The sequence below is a fragment of the Notamacropus eugenii genome, chromosome 6 (genome assembly GCF_028372415.1).
Source record: "Notamacropus eugenii isolate mMacEug1 chromosome 6, mMacEug1.pri_v2, whole genome shotgun sequence".
NCBI lineage: Eukaryota > Metazoa > Chordata > Mammalia > Diprotodontia > Macropodidae > Notamacropus > Notamacropus eugenii.
In genome coordinates this window covers 95,176,726-95,193,976 of record NC_092877.1, presented here as the reverse complement: position 1 = coordinate 95,193,976, position 17,251 = coordinate 95,176,726, and the positions used below count along the sequence as shown (strand labels likewise).

At 39.8% G+C, this 17,251-nt stretch overlaps 1 protein-coding gene across 3 annotated transcripts in view; it reads left to right on the top strand.

Annotated features, from left to right (window-relative positions):
- The window catches only part of APBB2 (amyloid beta precursor protein binding family B member 2), a 419,709-nt gene that overhangs the window by 61,283 nt on the left and 341,175 nt on the right, over positions 1-17,251 (top strand). For all 3 annotated transcript variants that reach the window (XM_072620570.1, XM_072620572.1, XM_072620569.1), the window contains exon 2: positions 15,928-16,051. The gene's annotated coding sequence lies outside the window, so the exon portion shown is untranslated. The remainder of the gene's footprint in view (positions 1-15,927; positions 16,052-17,251) is intronic.

Here is a 17,251-nt window from a genome sequence, read left to right as displayed (position 1 = left end):
CTTGGGGCCAGTATGACTGCTTTCTATAGCTTTCCTCGGGGAGATAGTAAAGTGTGGAATAAAACTCACAGGATTTGGCCTCAAAAGCCACGTGGCCTTATGAAAGTCTTGTAAACTCTCCTGGGCTCAGCTTCGTCTCTAAAGCAAGGATAATGGTGCTTCCACCGCAGTGAATTGTTACAGTGATCACGTGAGCTAATGTCTGGAAGGTATCTTATCAATTGTAAAGCAAATGATTATCATGAGAGGTGTATTAGAATAGAGGCAAAGGCAGGCAATGATTGAGTCAGTCAGCATCTCGATGTTGATCTGGCAAGTGGCAGCTTGGGTGACAGTATTCTACAGTTGCATTAAAATGGAAGCTTTTGCATTATTTGTGAATGTCAGAAATGTTTGTGTTCCCCACGAAGAGGGATGTCTCTAGTAAAACTGAAGCAGATGAAGGCTTGAACCTCCTTCCTCCTGCCATCCCCTCCTTTATAGAGATTTCCTGTTCTCTTCAAAACTGGCTTTAAGGAGGGATTTACTATCTATGGGCCATACCTTAGTGTGAATTTAATTAAAGTGTTACATCTTCCCGGTACATTTACACTGTAAACTTTAAGTGTAGAACAAAGCCTTTCATTAACAGAATATCAGGCTTAGCTGCCCATATCTTCTGAAGGTTGTTTAGAATTGGTCAGGCAATCAGAGATAGGTGTAGTTAGTTACCTGGAGGTGTATTTCTCAGACTCCATTCACACGCTTAAGCCAAAATATGATCATAACTACATAGGACGATAAAAAGATTTAGAGTTGAAAGGGACCTTAGCTTTTTGGTCCAATCCTCTGCGTTAAAGAAAAAAACATGGAAAGAGAGGCCCAGAGAAGTTATACAACTTGTTCAAGTCACTTTGGTTCTTGTCACAATTTGAACCCACTTATATTGGGGAAGGACAGCTAGGTGGTTTAGTAGATAGAGTGCCAGAAGACTCATCTTCCTGAATTCAAATCTTGCCTCAGACACTTACTAGCTGTGTCACCTTGGACAAGTCACTTAAGCCTGTTTGCCTCAGTTTCCTCATCTGTAAAATGAGCTGGAGAAGGAAATGGCAGATGGAGAAGGAAATGCCTATCATTTTTTTTATCATGGAATAGGAGAAGACAGACTTATGGAAAGCATCTGGGTGCTGTTTTGAGGTGGTAGTGGTGGGTTTTAGTGCTTTTTCCCTTTATAGTCTAGAGGAGGGGAGGTGTAGAAGGGTTGCGGGCAAACTTAAAAACTGCAGAGGCCTCCAGTTTCTGCCCTGTGTGTGATAGAATCAGCATTTCACTAGGATGTTATGCTGCTAATGAGTGGTTTCTTTTCTGACTCAGCTTTAAAAAAGCCCTAATAGTCTCCAGATGAAAAGAATAAAAAAGGATTTAAAAAAAAAGATGAAATAGGTGAATAACACGTAGGGGTATAATATAATCTAAAGAGTGTAATCTAAATCCATTCTGCATATTATTTTCAGGAATGAGTTTTTTTCCCCTTCTGCCCAAGTCAAGGCCATCAAATGGATTTCACTTCAATATGTGTGATAACCTTCTGGTTAATATCCCTCCTTTTTGGATTGTAATCTCTTTGAGAGCCAGGTTTTAGCTTTTTAAAAAAAAATCTTTGTATCCACTATGCCTAGGTCTGTGACTTGCAGATAACAGGAACTTAATAAATGACAAATGGAATTGAACCAGTCTTTTTCAGTTTCCTAAGGGATCTATAGTGGCCACCAAGTTGAGAAAAGAAAAATATATATAATCCAAAGGTCCACAAAGGGGCTCCCTTAATTACAGATTCACTCAGCTTCTGCCACTCTGTGGTAAGAGGTTTCTAACTTAGAATAGGAGTGGTTAACCTCTGGCTCATGTCTTCTTAAGGCTCTTACCAGGAGATGACAATCCCATGTATACTTTTAGTGGTGAACATTCAAGAAAACTGAAAACCTTGAGTGATGCCCGAAGGTTGGAGGTACTATGGGGGATGCTTGGAGAACCGAACTGGAAGCTTTTGGGAGCAGAAACCATTGTGATTGTGTGCATATCCCCATTGCCTGCACAGAGGAAGCTCTGAAGAAATGCTTCTTGAAGTTATTGAATTGAATCAGAGTACAGTAACAAAAGAATATGGGAGTATCTAAGAGTCATTCAGAAATAAACAATACTGTACCCAAAAAATGGCTCTGCTCTGGTTATTAAAACCATATCCTGGAAATAAACTTCCTCTTGGCAAGAACTGTTCTTTGTTTGACACATTTCATTTGTTTTCCTGTGCCAAGTCCATTTGTGCAACATTACAAATTAGAATTAAAAGCAGATTTTTGATGGAAGTTGGGCAGAACAATATTTTACTTTGCTTCAGACTTATGTGAAAGCAAGTTTCTGTTAGAACAGAAAGAATTGACTACATGGACTTCAGTTTCTCAGGATAATACTTAAATACCAAGAAATTGGAATTTAATGGATGCCCTTTTTTTTTTTTTTTTTTTTTTAACCAGACCTGTGATTTCACTAGAATAGGGAATTCCTAGTCAGGAAACTCCTAGGTTAAATGACTTACCAAGAGTCATACAGCCAGTATGTGTCAGAAACTACACTTGAATCCAAGGTCGATTCTATCTCCACTGTATATGAAATGCTTCTTCTCTAATGGATGATTATTTACTTGTCTTGTGATCCCTGACCCCACTGTAACAGGATGCAGGGAATGGTGGGTGTTTTGTTTTTTTTTTCCAAAGAGGCAAATTGTTATTATTACTGTTAATCAGAGATGGAATCATTTGATGGTAGAAAATTATCTTATAATAAAGTTCCTAAAGTGAAGTTTGCATGAAGTCTAAATAGGAATCCTGTACAGTATCACTAGTTAACTAGGAAACATGAAGTTGCTATTTTATGATACTTAAAAAAATTGATTAACTTATACATTCATAAAAGTTACTGACACATTGTGATAAGTGTAAAGAAGAAATAACCAGTAAACATTTACTATGTGCCAGTCACTCTGCTAAGGATACAATTAATAAAAAGAATGACTGTCCTGCCCTCAAGCAGTTTATAATTTAGTTGGGGGAAAGATAACTAACATACAAAAGGAGAAAGGAAAGGAGGGGGAGAAAGGGGACACTAGAGGAGTCATGTTTTCTGGAGTTGAGACTAGGCAGAGAAGCAGACTGAAAGTGATGTAATCTGAGAATCCAGTTTCTGCCAGTCCTCTATAAAGGAAAGCAATTTGTGGATTTTGATACTCTACCCTCCAGCCCTCCAATCAGAGGAGAGAGGAGGCTGAGGGAGGTGGTGTCCATCAAAGCTTGAGTTAGCAGCATGGTGGTGAATTTGTAGAATTGAAACCAAGCAGGACAACAGATGGAGTGGAGAATATTCTTTAACATTTTTTTTCCAGTTGATTTTGAAGGCTATATGTTTTGATTTGCTCTAATTGATGTATTTTTTCTTTTACACCTGACCTCACCTACAGATTGCCAGGCCCTTGAACAGAAGAGTTAGCCTGCAGAAAAGTAGTGCCTTCCTAACTGGGGGTTTCCACTTTTAAATTTCAGGCCAGTGGTCTATTCCCTGATACGGCCTTTATTTGTAATACTTCCTTTAGATGTGAAATCTATGTATGTTGCATATGGGGTTAATCAATTTTCCCATTCTCTTGTAATTTTGGATGATATTTGGGTACCAGATAGTGATGATGTAGAAAATCATAGCCCCTCTATGACTCAAGTATAGTCTTTGAGAATTAGTGTGTGTGTATGAAACCTAGGGTCAATCCATTGATTAGTTAGACTAATCTTCTAAAAATAGAAATGCTATCCATCATTGGGCCACTTCTCGGAAAGGCTTGGTAGGACCTACAAGACCTGCTGGTCTAGCTCGCTAGAGCCCAAGGTCATCTCCACCTTGTGATGAGAGGAAGAGGACTTTAGTTTTTCCCAATCTGGAGGAAAAATGTTTATCTAATTGCTCTGCGTGTTGAGTAGTCAACATTAATACATTGTGCTATACCCTGGGGATACAAAGACAAAAGTTAAATAGTTCCTTCTCCTAAGAAACTTCTATTCTAGTCAGTTCTTAATAAATACATGTTTATTAATTTTGATTTGTCCAGTTCCTGCACAACAAGAGTATCCCATGTTTAACCAGAGAAGAGACAAGTGGGATATGGTGCAGTGGAACTGGGATGGACCATTTATTGAATGTGTTACTCTGTGTCAAGCATCATGTTAAGCAGGAAAGCTCTTGTTGTCAAGGAGCTCAGATTTTAATACAGGGAAAAAACACATTATATAGGGGGGTTCAGCTGCAGGCCAGATCATCTCTGACCTTTTGGAAAGCAGTTTGTGAGAGTAAGGGTTGAAGTGGAATGAGGACTCTGGATTCCCTCTGAAAGGAATAAAGGATGGGGGTGGTAGTCAGTATCCAGAGCCCTAAGTGCCTTATGGGAATTGGGCACTGGGGGCTGTGGTACAAGAGGAGAAAGACTTCCTGAGGCCTGGTCCTGAAGGTGCCCAGGTTGGTTCACAGGTGCCTACAGATACTTGGTCAGGTAGAGGAGATGGTCCTTGGTGCCCCACAGGGACAGCTCCTGCTAGACCCTGAAAGGCAGTCTGTGATAGGGAGGGGAAGGAGGAAGTGGAAAGTGCTTGGTGTATCAGCAATCCTGGGTTCTAGTCTTAGTTCTGTTACTGACAAGCCATTTGACCTTGGACAAATTTAATCTCTTTGGCTCATGTGTCAAATGAAGTGGTTTGAATAAATAATCCCTCAGACCTTTTCAAACTCAAAGATAATATGAAGTGCAGCTTTAAAAAAAATTCTTCCTTGGGCTTCTTGAATTTTAGTATAATAGAGTCAGTGTATGAAATAGGTGATGGAAGTTAAAAAAATATGACTATATACCATTTGCTTTTGTCATAATCTGTCTTGCTCTGTGTTTCTTTGTGGACTTTCATTTCAACCATTCAGAGAATTATTCTCATAGTTCACACTTAATTCAGAATAGAATTTAATTCAGAATATAATAATAATAATTCAGAAATAAATTGATAGACCAGTGTCTTAAATTGTAGAAATACTGTTATTTAATTTCTCTATCAGACAATAAAAATATATTCCCTTAAAAACCCAAAGCATTATGGGACATACAAATTGAAACAGCAATTTGGTTGATTGGTTGGTCTTGGAGGACCTTCTGCATTCTTTTCCCAATTGGCAATAATTCTTAATGGGCCAGATCACAAGGTTCAGCTTCTCTCTGGGTAAAAATTAAAGACTTGGGAAGGAGCATTTACTTTGGGAGGCCACCTTTTAGTGATCTGAAGCAGTAATTTAATTAAAATTGCCCTGTTGGCCTGACTGTATACCTCCCAAAGTGCTTACTTTACCATCAGGGAGTGCCGTACCCACATGTAGTCATGTCATCTGGACCAGTATTCGTTCTTCTTTTATTGTGCAGTTTCCACAACCCCCCAAGCTGGGGGTGCGCTATCAGGTTTTAGGCCTGAATTTAAAATCTTCAGATGACTGTAATGAGTTATACAGATAACCATTTATTTGGCTTCTTTAGTCTATGTAGCAAAAATGAGGTATCCAGCCAGTCAGGTTATTTCTGCTGGTTAATGTTCTCTAGTTCAGAGAGGTGAGACTAAATAGATTCCCTTTCCTTTTTTTAAAAAAAATAAGTGGATACCATCTGTCGTCAGCATTGTGAGTCATTTGGGTCACTTCTACCTTAATCATTTCCTCCTTGCTACTCATTTGACATTTTGGACAATGACTATCTCTTTGTATATAGTTTTCCAATTTTCAGCATCCATAGGAAGGGAGATTGGGAGCTGGGATGGAGTTTGGGAAAACAAACCATCCACCACAGCCATGTGTTTTCACATGCTCATGCATACACATTCTATTGACTTAATGACAGTGGGGGTGATTGACTAAGCTTTCTGAATTATTTCTTTTAAGGATTTTTAAAAAATAAACTTTAACTTTATGGAAGCACTCATTTGATTTGGTAAAGGAAAACTTGGTTTTGGCCTCTACAATAAAAAAAAATTCTGTTTTTTCAACTTTAAAAAGTGCATGTGTGCAGGAAATGCTTCTAATGTAATTGATATTCCCCTTGTTAAAACTGTGTTGTTACTGGATGGATTCCAGCATGTGTTCTTTTCCTTATTTTTAAGAAAGTATTCCACTCTCTGCCAGAATATGCACAAATATAATCCACTCAAACCCAGAACAAGGACTTAAAATAAAAACAGCCTTAACTGCAATTTTTCATTTTATATAGTGTAAAATGTACAGTTGCCTTTCCTTGAAAACTATGGCCTGCCTGAAGATTAAAATAAAAGCTAAAATTTTAATCATGTTTATAGAAATCAGAATTTTATTTATTTAAATGTTATTTAAGTAAAATAAACATATGTACATGGTTTGGTTAATTAGAAAAAAAATCCATGATGTTGAACATTAACTCATGGAAATAGGTGAAATTTATCAATAGAGTAGAATTTTGGAATTAAAAGAGACCTTTGAGGTCATATGGTACAATAAGTACCCGATTTGAAGTCAGAAGAGCATCAGAACTGACTCTGCCTCTTACTATCCATGTAATCTCGGGCAGCCTGCCTGAAACTTCATGTTCTCCTCAGTCACATAAGAGAATTGGGTTAAAGGGTCTCTGAAGTCCTTTCCAAATAGCTAAATCTGATTTCTTTATGATCCTCTGTGATTTAGCCTGACCTCATTTTATAGATTAGAAAACAGGATAGGGCTGCAATCAATCAATCAGTGATTTATCCAAAGTTAACCCAGCTAGGTCCAAGATCAGGGCGCATCTTCTGACTCATTACTAGTTCACTTCTTTCTACTGTACCCTGTTTAAATGGATATGCTTTTCAAGTCATAATTAGTTGAAGAATAACTTAAAAATAGGTAATTTCTTTTTTCCTCTTTGCTCCAGTTCCTTAGAAAGTTATGTTGCATTGACAACCAACAAAACAGTTCTAAATCACTGGTTCTCAAATCTTTTTTTTTGTGTAGTGGGATGCTCTTAGCATCTGAGTACAGCTTTTACCATGGTTTGTTGACTACCTGATTAACTGAAGGAAATACTAAATTTCAGTTAAAGGTTAGTGAAAATAAAGGTGTCATTTTTTCCCCTACCATCCCAACTTCACAGACCCCTTGAAATCTATCCAAGATCCCCTTGGATCACAGGTTAAAACCCCCTGCTCCAAATCTTTGGTAGTTACAAAGTTTTTTCCCATTTTAATCATTTATCAATCAGCCCAATTACCACTCTTAGGAGGAATGCAATAGGACCTAATCCAAAATGCCCTGGATTGGAATTTTATCAGTTATTGTGGACTTCGCCATAATTCAGTGTGTGTCTTGGGCAAACCCTAGATTTTAATGCCCTCATCTCTGATATGAGAGTTTGGACTTAATAATCTGTAAGAGTGCTTCCATCTTTAAAGTTTATAATGCCATCAAGATTATTAAGATATACATAAAGATACTTTAAAAAAGATTAATTTTTAAGTTTTACTGATTTTTTTGTCATTTCCTGATGACTTCTGTATTGACAAAGCCAGTGAAGTTAGTTTTAGCTGTTTTTAAACAAGCGCCAAAGTTCTATCTTTTGACCATGTTTCCAATGATTAAGAACTTGCTTTCTATGTTCTTTTGCATGTAAGTTTATCAGTGACAAGTCAAGTCAGTAAACATTTATTAAGTGTATGCTCTATAGCTCTGGAAATACAGATACAAGTAGAGAAATAGTTCCTGATCTTATGAAGCTTACAATCTTATAAGAGAAGACAGCTTGTGGAAGTACCAAGTGGGTGGTCATGATAGAAGAGTTTGGGTTGGAAGCCTGGAAAGGAGCCATTCAAACCGAGGGAGAAGCTAAAGGGGCATTGGGTACTTCCAGAGGGTGAATCCCGGCACTGGAATAAGGCTTCAGGGCATGGTAGAGGAAGTCTGGAAAGCAGCAGGTCTTATTTACCAGGAGTCCTTTTCTCCCATCATCTGCAATGATTTTGGCCATTAATCCAGTTTTAGAGGTTCAGGCTTCAAAATTCCCAGTAATTGTTTCAGAAAATCCTCCAGTTGATGTTAATTTGTCTGTGAGTCTGTAATTTTGGATTCGTCATTCTAGTTACCTTATTCAGACTTCTTAAACCCATGAACAGTCAGGCTGTAGTACCATGAAGCTGGTTATGATGGAGCATTTTGGCACTTGGACAGCAGTAAAAAGTTAGCCAGACACCGAGGACTTTCAGAGCTTGGCAAGGTATTAATTAACTTTGGCATACTTTTTTTCTTGCAAAGGTGTTCAAATTAAAAACCAAACAAGGAAAAGCTCCAGTCTCCAGCAGGAAAGAACAATTAGAAAATTCATGAATCTAGATTCTGTTAAAGTTTCTACCGGGAAAGATAATCAGTCATTTGGTAGCTTCAGTGAAATTTTACGTCTTGATTATAGATGTCAGTGGATCAATATTGTCTGAACCTAAATTCCTTTTAGTTAATTCAAATACATTATCACTTACAAACTAATGATTTACTATGGCAGTCAAAGTCCTCCATAATTGGGCTCTAGATGAATTTTTTTTAATCTACTCTGCCCTGACACTGCTATCGTCCTCTTGTCCTCATACCTAGACTCCTGGGGGTAGGTCTCTCACCATTCCAGTCCATCCTTCATTCAACTTTCACTAAGCCAACAAAGCTATTTTCCCAACTATATCACTCCTCTACTCATTAAACACTCCATTGGCTCTCTCTCCCCTTCAGGATTAAATATAAAATCATTGTTTGGCATTGAAAGTCCTTCATAATCTAGCTGCCTCCTCCTCCCATACCTTTCTAGTTTCCTTACATCACCTAGTGCCCTTCTCCTTTTATCCAGTTGAGGTTAAGTGACTTGCCCAAGGTCACACAGCAGTGTCAGGTGTCTGAGGTTGGATTTGAACTCATGTCTTCCTGACTCTAGTACCACCTACCTACCCCTGACACTGATCTTCTTGATGTTTCTTGGCTCTGGACCTTCTCCCTGACTGTTCTCCATACCTAAAATGTTCTCTCTCCTCATCTTGACTTCCTGACTGCTCTGGCTTCCTTCAAGTCCCAGCTAAAATCCTACTTTCTACAAGAAGACTTTCCCAATCCCCCCTAATTCTGGTGCCTTCCTTCTGTTGATTATTTCCTGTTCGTTCTGTATGTAGCTTGTTTGTACATATTTGTTTGCGTGTTTTCTCTCTCATTTGGTTGTGAACTCCTTGAGGACTGGGTCTATCTTTTGCCTTTTTTTGTATTTCCAGCAGTCAACACCATACCTGGCGCACAATAGGTGCCTAGTCAATGCCTGCTGATTGATTGATTTCCTGTGCTCCATATTCAGCTAAACCAGTCTACTCGGTCCCCTGAACTTTTCCTGTGTCCCCACTCCCCACCACACCCCCTTTTCACATTCTTGAAATGTTTTTTTCCCTTTTCTTCTCTGATTCTGCCTATTAAAATACTTCCCATTCTTTAAGATGAAGCTCAGGGACCGCCTTCTTCATGAAATTTTTCCTTTATCTTCCCTAGCTGGAAATAATTCTTCTCTCAGAGGGTATCTTAGAGCGCTTTGTACTTTCATATACACTTAACATTCTAATTGCTTTAATAATGTTTCTGTACTAATAATAAAATAACATGATAGTATAGACTTTTAACATTATCAGAAATATTTTCTTGAAAGCCCTGAGGAGATATTACAATTTTTATTTTTTCCCCATTTTATAGATGAAAAACAGGGGCTCCAGAAAGTTAAAGCATTATCCTCTGCATGCAGAAACCATTAGTAATTGCTAATTGAACAAATGGTAAACTTTTTGAGGACAGAAATCAAGTTTTCATGATCGTATTCTCCGCAGCCTTGAACGATGCTTTTTACTGGTAGTCCAGTGATGTTTGTTGAACCGAATTGAAGATAATAGGCAAAAAGTTACTATAGACTTAATTCCTCCTTGCCCACAGACCTGTATAAGAACCCAAAACCACATCATCTCATAATGGGTAGAAATCTCAAGAGACCATATAGTCCAACCCATACTTGAATACTGGTCACCTAACTAGCATTGGCTTAAAAATAATGAGAGGGAACCCGGTGCTTTTTATAGCAGCCACTTATTTCCCTTTTGGATGGCTCTGATTTTTAGGAAGTTTTTCTTGACATCAATCCTAAATTTGTTTCTTTGTAACTTCCCGCTGAACCTCGTTCTGCCCTTTTGGAATAAGCAAAACCAAATGTAACGGTCCTTCCATTTTATAGCCCACCAAAGACTTTCTTCTACATTCCAGTTTTCTATAGGGTAATATCCTCAATTTCTTAGCTGGATGCTCCCTCATATGCCACAGGACATGGTGCCAAGGTCCATCTCCATCTCGATTATCTTTCTCCTTCAATCTGTCATTGTTCTTTCTAACTCTCTACTGTTCTTCCTAAAATATGACCCCCAGACATATAAAAGAAATGAGTGTTTTGTTTTCTCTGATATAGATGCTTAGCAACAAAAATATTACTGACCTTGCCCTGGTGTCTCAGTATGGAAGGCAGACACGACTTAGAAACTTCAGTTAAATAGCAATTGTTGTTCATTCATTTTTTCAGTAATGTTTTGTTTTGTTGACTCCGTTTGGGGTTTTCTTGGCAAAGATACTGGAATAATTTGCCATTTCCTTCTCCTGCTCATTTTACAGATGAGGAAACTGAGACAAACAGGGTTAAATGACTTAATAAGCATCCTATTATGTGCTAGGCACTGTGTTAAGTACTTTACCAATATTTCCTTTCATCCTCACAATGATCCTGGGAGGTAGCTACTGTTATTATTATCCCTATTGTTCAGTTGAGGAAACTGAGGTAGACAGAAGCAGCGTGACTTGCTTGGACTCACACAGTTAGAAATGTCTGTGGCCAGATTTGAACTCAAATATTCCTGACTCCTGGCCCAGTACTCTATCCATTGCACCATCTAGCAGTGTCTTGAGGAGGTGATTTTTCCTTGGCTTTGATGGAATGTTAAGCCCTGGCAGTTTCTAACAAGTTTCAAGTGCTGGTCTACTTAACAGACTATGTCAGTCATCAGATAAGTAACCTAGCCAAGTTCCAGGATACTCTTCACTTGAAGGCTGGCCACCAAGTGAGGAAATTTTTTTTGCCACAGCAATTCCTGAAGACTGTCTTCCAAGTCACAGAGGTTTCATGGTCTTTACTGGTATGCAAAATACCTGTACTTATAAAATTTCAAAGTCTTGTATTAATAACTAGAGCAGAATTCTTGGAGAGGCCTTTTTTCCAAAGGATTTTTTTTCTCCCTTTACCAGCATGCATGCCTCCAGATGGCATTGGACTATTGTTATTATCTGTCAGTCCTCTCTCAAAATGCAGTCATAGCATCATGAAATGGGGCCTTTTTTTCATAAACAGGCTTACAATTCATGCCATTGTTGCTTATGTTGTTTTCTGTCCCACAGTGGGAGAAGGATGAGGTTGTTTAGGGGCATGGAGTCATTACATGTTGAGCGTGCACAGTGTGCCCCTTTCACCCTGGGGTGGCTGGGTTTGTCACAGTCATCTGTGTTCTCTTTCCTGCATCTGAGTTTCGTCTCTTTTTTCCTGTTGCTTTTTCAGCCTGCTTACATTTTCTCTGGTGGAATTGTGATTCTGGCTGGTCTAGATGGTACTGTTCTGAGGCTGGGCAAGGGAGGTTTGCAAAGAGAGAATCTGAAAGAACAGAAACCACAGAACTGGCTCAAGGACCAGATTTGGGATGTTTCTTTTGAAATAAATGAAGACCAGACCTCTGGTTTGATGTTTGCCAAAACATGGGGAGCTTCCTTCACCTCCCATCTTTCCCTGAAGAGCTGGGTGTTTTGGGAATGAACAAGTCAAGGCTGGAAGGCATAGTTCAACAGCACCTAATTACAGACAGGAATGTATTTCTCACCTGTCCTTGCTGGTGGCCAGGCAGCAGGTGTCATTTTATCTTGTTGAAAATTTGACCCTTCCTGCCTCTGATCAGACTCTATTTTCTTCTCCCCACTGTTCTTGAAAACCCTTGGACTCCAATGTTAGAGGGATGTTGAACATGGAAGGAGAGGTGTCACCTTTTCTGTTCCGTTACTGGGAGGTAAAATCTTTTGCTTCAGGAAATGCATTTTTTTGTGCCCTCTGTTGCTCCAGCACTCCACTGCTCTTGGTCCCTCACTCAGTGTCTGTAATTTTAAAAATGATGGCAGGACAAGCTTGTTGCCAAAAAGGCATATGGGAAACCCAGGAAGGGTTGGTGTGATGGGCAGTTGCCATTCAAGATGCCCGCTGCTGAGCTGCCACAGGGCAAGCGTTGTGGCTGAGGATTCAGGTACTTTTGGCAGACAAAACATGCATTGTGATGGGGTTGCCCCTTCTAGTTGTCTCCAAATAGGTTTTATGGATATAGTTAGAAGGAAAACAACCCTGGGGTATTGAGGGTGTTAACATGAGACTAAATAAAATCCCAGCAGGAGACTTTGTGGTAAACTGTAGTTCATTTACACAGGTATTTACTTGCAGAGCCAATCTGTGTGGTAGAAAGAAGGAATGAGAGGGTTGAATTCTAGTGCTGGCCCTTACTTAATGTCTCTTAGCTTGCTTCTTTCTGAAGTGAGGGAGTAGACTAGATCTCTAAGATTTTTTTCCCCCAGCTCTCAAATGCCCTGATTTTTATTATGCTTGATTCTTAAGCACTGTCAGAGGGTAAAGAAGTTTGGGACTCTCACTGGGAAGACAAGACTAGAAACATCAGTTAAATAGCAATTCAGTTGTTTTTCAGTTTTTTCTGACTCCATGACCCCATTTGAGGCTTTCTTGACAAAGATACTGGAGTGGTTTGCCATTTCCTTCTCTGGTTCATTTTACAGATGAAGAAACTGAGGCAAGCAGGGTCAAGTGACTTGCCCAGGGTCACACAGCTAGTGAGTGTCTGAGGACAGATTTGCACTCAGGAAGATGAATTTTCCTGACTCCAGCCAGGCCCAGAACTCTATCCACTGAGCCACCTTGCTGCCTTAAATATCAATACCAGATGATAAATGATTAAATGCTAAAATGAGAACAGAGAAAGGAAAAAGATATGGGATCCCAGGAAGGCAGATGTCTGCAGCCTTCTTCTTGTACCTCCCTTTAGCAGTGGGAGTTGTTATTCCTTCTTGATGGCTAGATCCCTTATACAGGTAGAATACAAGATTTTAGGTAAACAAAGTAGTTTTAGGCTTTTAACTTCCAGGTATTCATAATAGATAAGGGGTAGACAAATGCCTTGTGAGGAGGTAGGTATTGGGCCTGTTATTTCACTGATATAGACTGGGAACTCTCTGAGAAGAAAACTTGCTGATGCAGGTGGGCTCCTTCTTTGCCACTCAGTCTTAAGAGTTTGAATGAGCTGTCCAAGGTCACACAGTCAGTCCATGTCAGAGACAGAACTGGGCCTGCACTCAGGAAGATCTGAATTAAAATCTAAGCTAAGACACTTGTCTGTATAGCTCTGATCAAGTCACTTCACTGCTGCCTGCCTCAGTTTCCCCAGCTGTAAAAATGGAGATTAATAATAGCACCCACCTCACAGGTTGTGCTTGTGATTGTGAGGAGCAAATGAGACATTTATAAAGTGGTTAGCATGAAAATGGGCACTTAATAAATCCTTCCTTCCTTCCCTCCCTCTTTCACTCTGAGGGGACCATGAATAGGTTTAGGGGGGTGGTGCATAAACCTAACTGGGGAAAACTACAACTTAATTTTCATTAATTTGTAAGTGGAATTGAGTGTTTCTGTCAGTTATTTAAGAAATGTTTTATGAAGAGATTACACTCCAAAAAATTGAGACCCGTAGGCTTCAAGTGATTTGCCCAAAGGTCACCTGGCTCATAAGGGATGGATAGAGCCAGGCTGTGAGGGTTAGATGATCCTTGGTTTCAAGCTAGTGTTTTTCCATTGTTCTGTGCTAATAGGAGGTATGACATGCTTGTATCTGGGTCTATTTTGAGATACTGAAACCCTGAGAGCTTTGTGGACTTAGTATCTGAAAATAACATCATTTATTTCATTTAGTTTGTTCTAAATGGTCTTATAATATTCAGTGTGTAGTTTATTAAATGAAGGCTTCAGGCTAGTTAATCCCTATTGTGCACTGATGGCTTTAATAGAATGTGAAAATGAGAGTGGCTGCCCATTAGCCTTTTTTGGTAACCATCTTCAACCATCTATATCAAGAACTGTGTTTTGAAGGATCAGAGACTGCACTTATTTTACCATTGTATTTTCCCTGGTATCTCTGAGACTCACCAAGGTGTACAGAATGTGCCAAAGGAATAGTTGTAATTGATAAACTAGGTGCTGAGATGTTCTAAAAAGTGCACTTGCTTGTACGGTGGCAGGATTCTTGGGATCCTCCGGTCAAGTCATCTGCCAGAAAATGGATGTGTCTGTTTTGCTTTTTTGTTTGTTTGTTTGGTTTTTTTTTTTGGTGAGGGCAACGAGCTCACCTGTAGCATCGTTCCATGTATGTCCTGCTCTTCATTCTGTTCTTCCTTTCTCCATCCTCGCCATTTGCTCTGTCTCTCCTCCTGTCTCCTTCCTGTTCTCTTCATCCTTTCCCCCTTGTGCTGTCTCCCACTCTTTCATGCTCTTTTTCTTACTCAGTGTATATACGAGGTTTCCTTGGGTAGTGGAGAGAGAACTGGCCCCATGGTCTGGAAGAACTGTGGTCAAGTCCTACCTTTGACATGTACTGGCTCGGTGACCCTGGGCTTGACCTCTCAGTGGTCCCACACATCCCTCTAAGACTTTCTAAGGTTCTGATCTGCATTGCTGGAGGGAGTTTTCTCACTGGAGTTCCCTGTATCTGTGTACTCAGTGGGTCAGTTTCATATCTCCTTCCTCATTGCTAAACACCTACTATATACAAGACACTGTGCTAAGCACTGAAAATTTAAGCCAAAAAGAAAACAGTTCTTGCCTTCAAAGAGCTTACATTTTATGGAATGCTACTTTTCTCTAGGAAAACCCAAGCATAGAACATGCCCTCTATTATCTAAACAAGCTGAGAACTGACCAAACCCATTCTCCAACTCCATTGAGGAGATGAGAAGACCACAGTGTAATAGAGGCTACTTCCTCTCCCTCTCCTCACCTTCCTTCCCCCACCTCCCCAGCCAGACTTCCACACAATTACACAGTGTGTTCATGGACAGAGGGCTGACTTCAGTGGATGCCTGCACCATATATAAGGAACCTGCCACACTCACTATTTCTTAGCCCCAAACCACATAAGAATTTTTTGGTGACCATTGTCCCATATCTTTTCGTGGACTCCTTTGAAGTTGTGAAATATATTTTCACATATGAGATGCTATCTGGATTTTATTTGGGTTTTGAAACACATGGAACAAGTTGAATTTCAGCCCACGTTCTGTGGGTGATGATCCTTGCTTGCCATGTCCAAAGAATTCAGAACAAGCTCTTTGCCAAAGCATTCTTGCGGTTTTCCATGGGGCAGATCTGTGTGTTCATGAATTTTTCATTGTAGCTGCTGTTTTCCATGGCTAATTAAAACATCTGGCTTAAATTTTCTGGAAACATAGAATTTCTCTTCAAGAGTAAGTAATGACCTCAGCCCCTTCCTCAGGATTAGGCCAAAATGTAGGCTTTCAGGGTACTCTGTTGAAGGCAGTTGCTGCTGTTTCTTAATTGCTTACATTTTAATGAAAAAAAATTCTGGTTGCTGCATCAAATGTTTATGTATTCCACATGTGTATTTTTCTGTTATCCATAAATATGAATGCATATGATTGATTCTGGCTTTTCGCCCTCAGGTCAGAGCTATGGGTGAGCTGCTCCTGTTTGAAGGCCAGCGTGCTGTGGTTGGACCTGCCTAGCTGTGGAACAGAAAGAAAGGCTGAATGGGAAGTCCATAGGAGAAAGTTTCTGAGAAAATATGTGAGTGAAGAAGACCTAAATAATGGGGAGATACATATTAGTAGACAAAATAGATTGGTCTAAGTATGGAAGAATCAAAGTGTTCCTAACTATTACTAAGTGATCCCCTTCCTTTTCCCTTCCCCTCATCTTCCTTCCGTTTTTGCCTCCTTCGCTCCCTCTTCTCTTTTCCTCCCTTCCTCCCGTCCTCCTTCCCTTCCTCCCTCTACACCTCCCTTCTTTCCACCTTCCTCTTATACAAATTGCAAAACACTTCCTCTGAGCGCAAGATTCTTTATCTGTAAAATGTGGCTAATACTATCTGACACAGGTTCATGAGAGACGACTTCTAGATTTTAAGACAAGAAAGGATCTCAGTTACGTTTCTTCTTTTGGAGACGTTCTTATTTGGGGAATATGGTTTATATCGAGGGGCAACCTATATTCTGCCGTAGTGCTGGAAAAAAAGGGACTCATAATAGCCTATATTCTGATATGATACATAGTCCAGGAAAAAAAATAGACCGATAACAGCCAAAGATAACATTCTTGTCTTTGGCTAGGAAAAAACCCATCGTCCCAACTCATAAATTTCTTTTTTTTCCCTCAACTCATGAATTTCATCTGAAGCTGAGATGCCACTACAGCTTTCTCTTCATTCTGTTTTCACTTTGTGAAGAGAGGGAAGAGCCCGCAGAATGTGCCCAGAGATGCATCTGACACTGTGGTGCTCCTTTAGGTTTGCTTAGGAAGATCTTTTTTCCGTTCTTGCTCTATCAAAAGAGTACAGCATTGACATTTTCAGGTAGATTTTTTTTTTTCCAGAGAGGTACACATTTGAGATAGGCAGAAGAAATGTTCTAAGGACACAGAAGTGTGAGTGGAGCAAAAGCAGCACTTTTGGACCAGAGATCAGATGACTGGTTGCTGCCTTCTTCAGCAGTGGCTGAGCCTGTAACATGCCGCGATTGTTCTAATTGCTGTGGCTACTGCCCCTGCTAATGATCTTGTACTCTTAGAGCTTCCACAAAGGTTACCTCAGGCAAAGGACAGGTCTTGGCTCCTTAATGCGGTCTGGAAAGGGTCTATAAGTTTACACAGGTGAAGCCAGCCACATGTGACTAGCCTCGCCTCCAGCTTGCAGCCTCTGGTTTTCTCAGGCACTACTCAACTGTTGGAAAGTTTAGTAAGCTTATGTTAGCTTTAGTTTCCTCTTGCTGT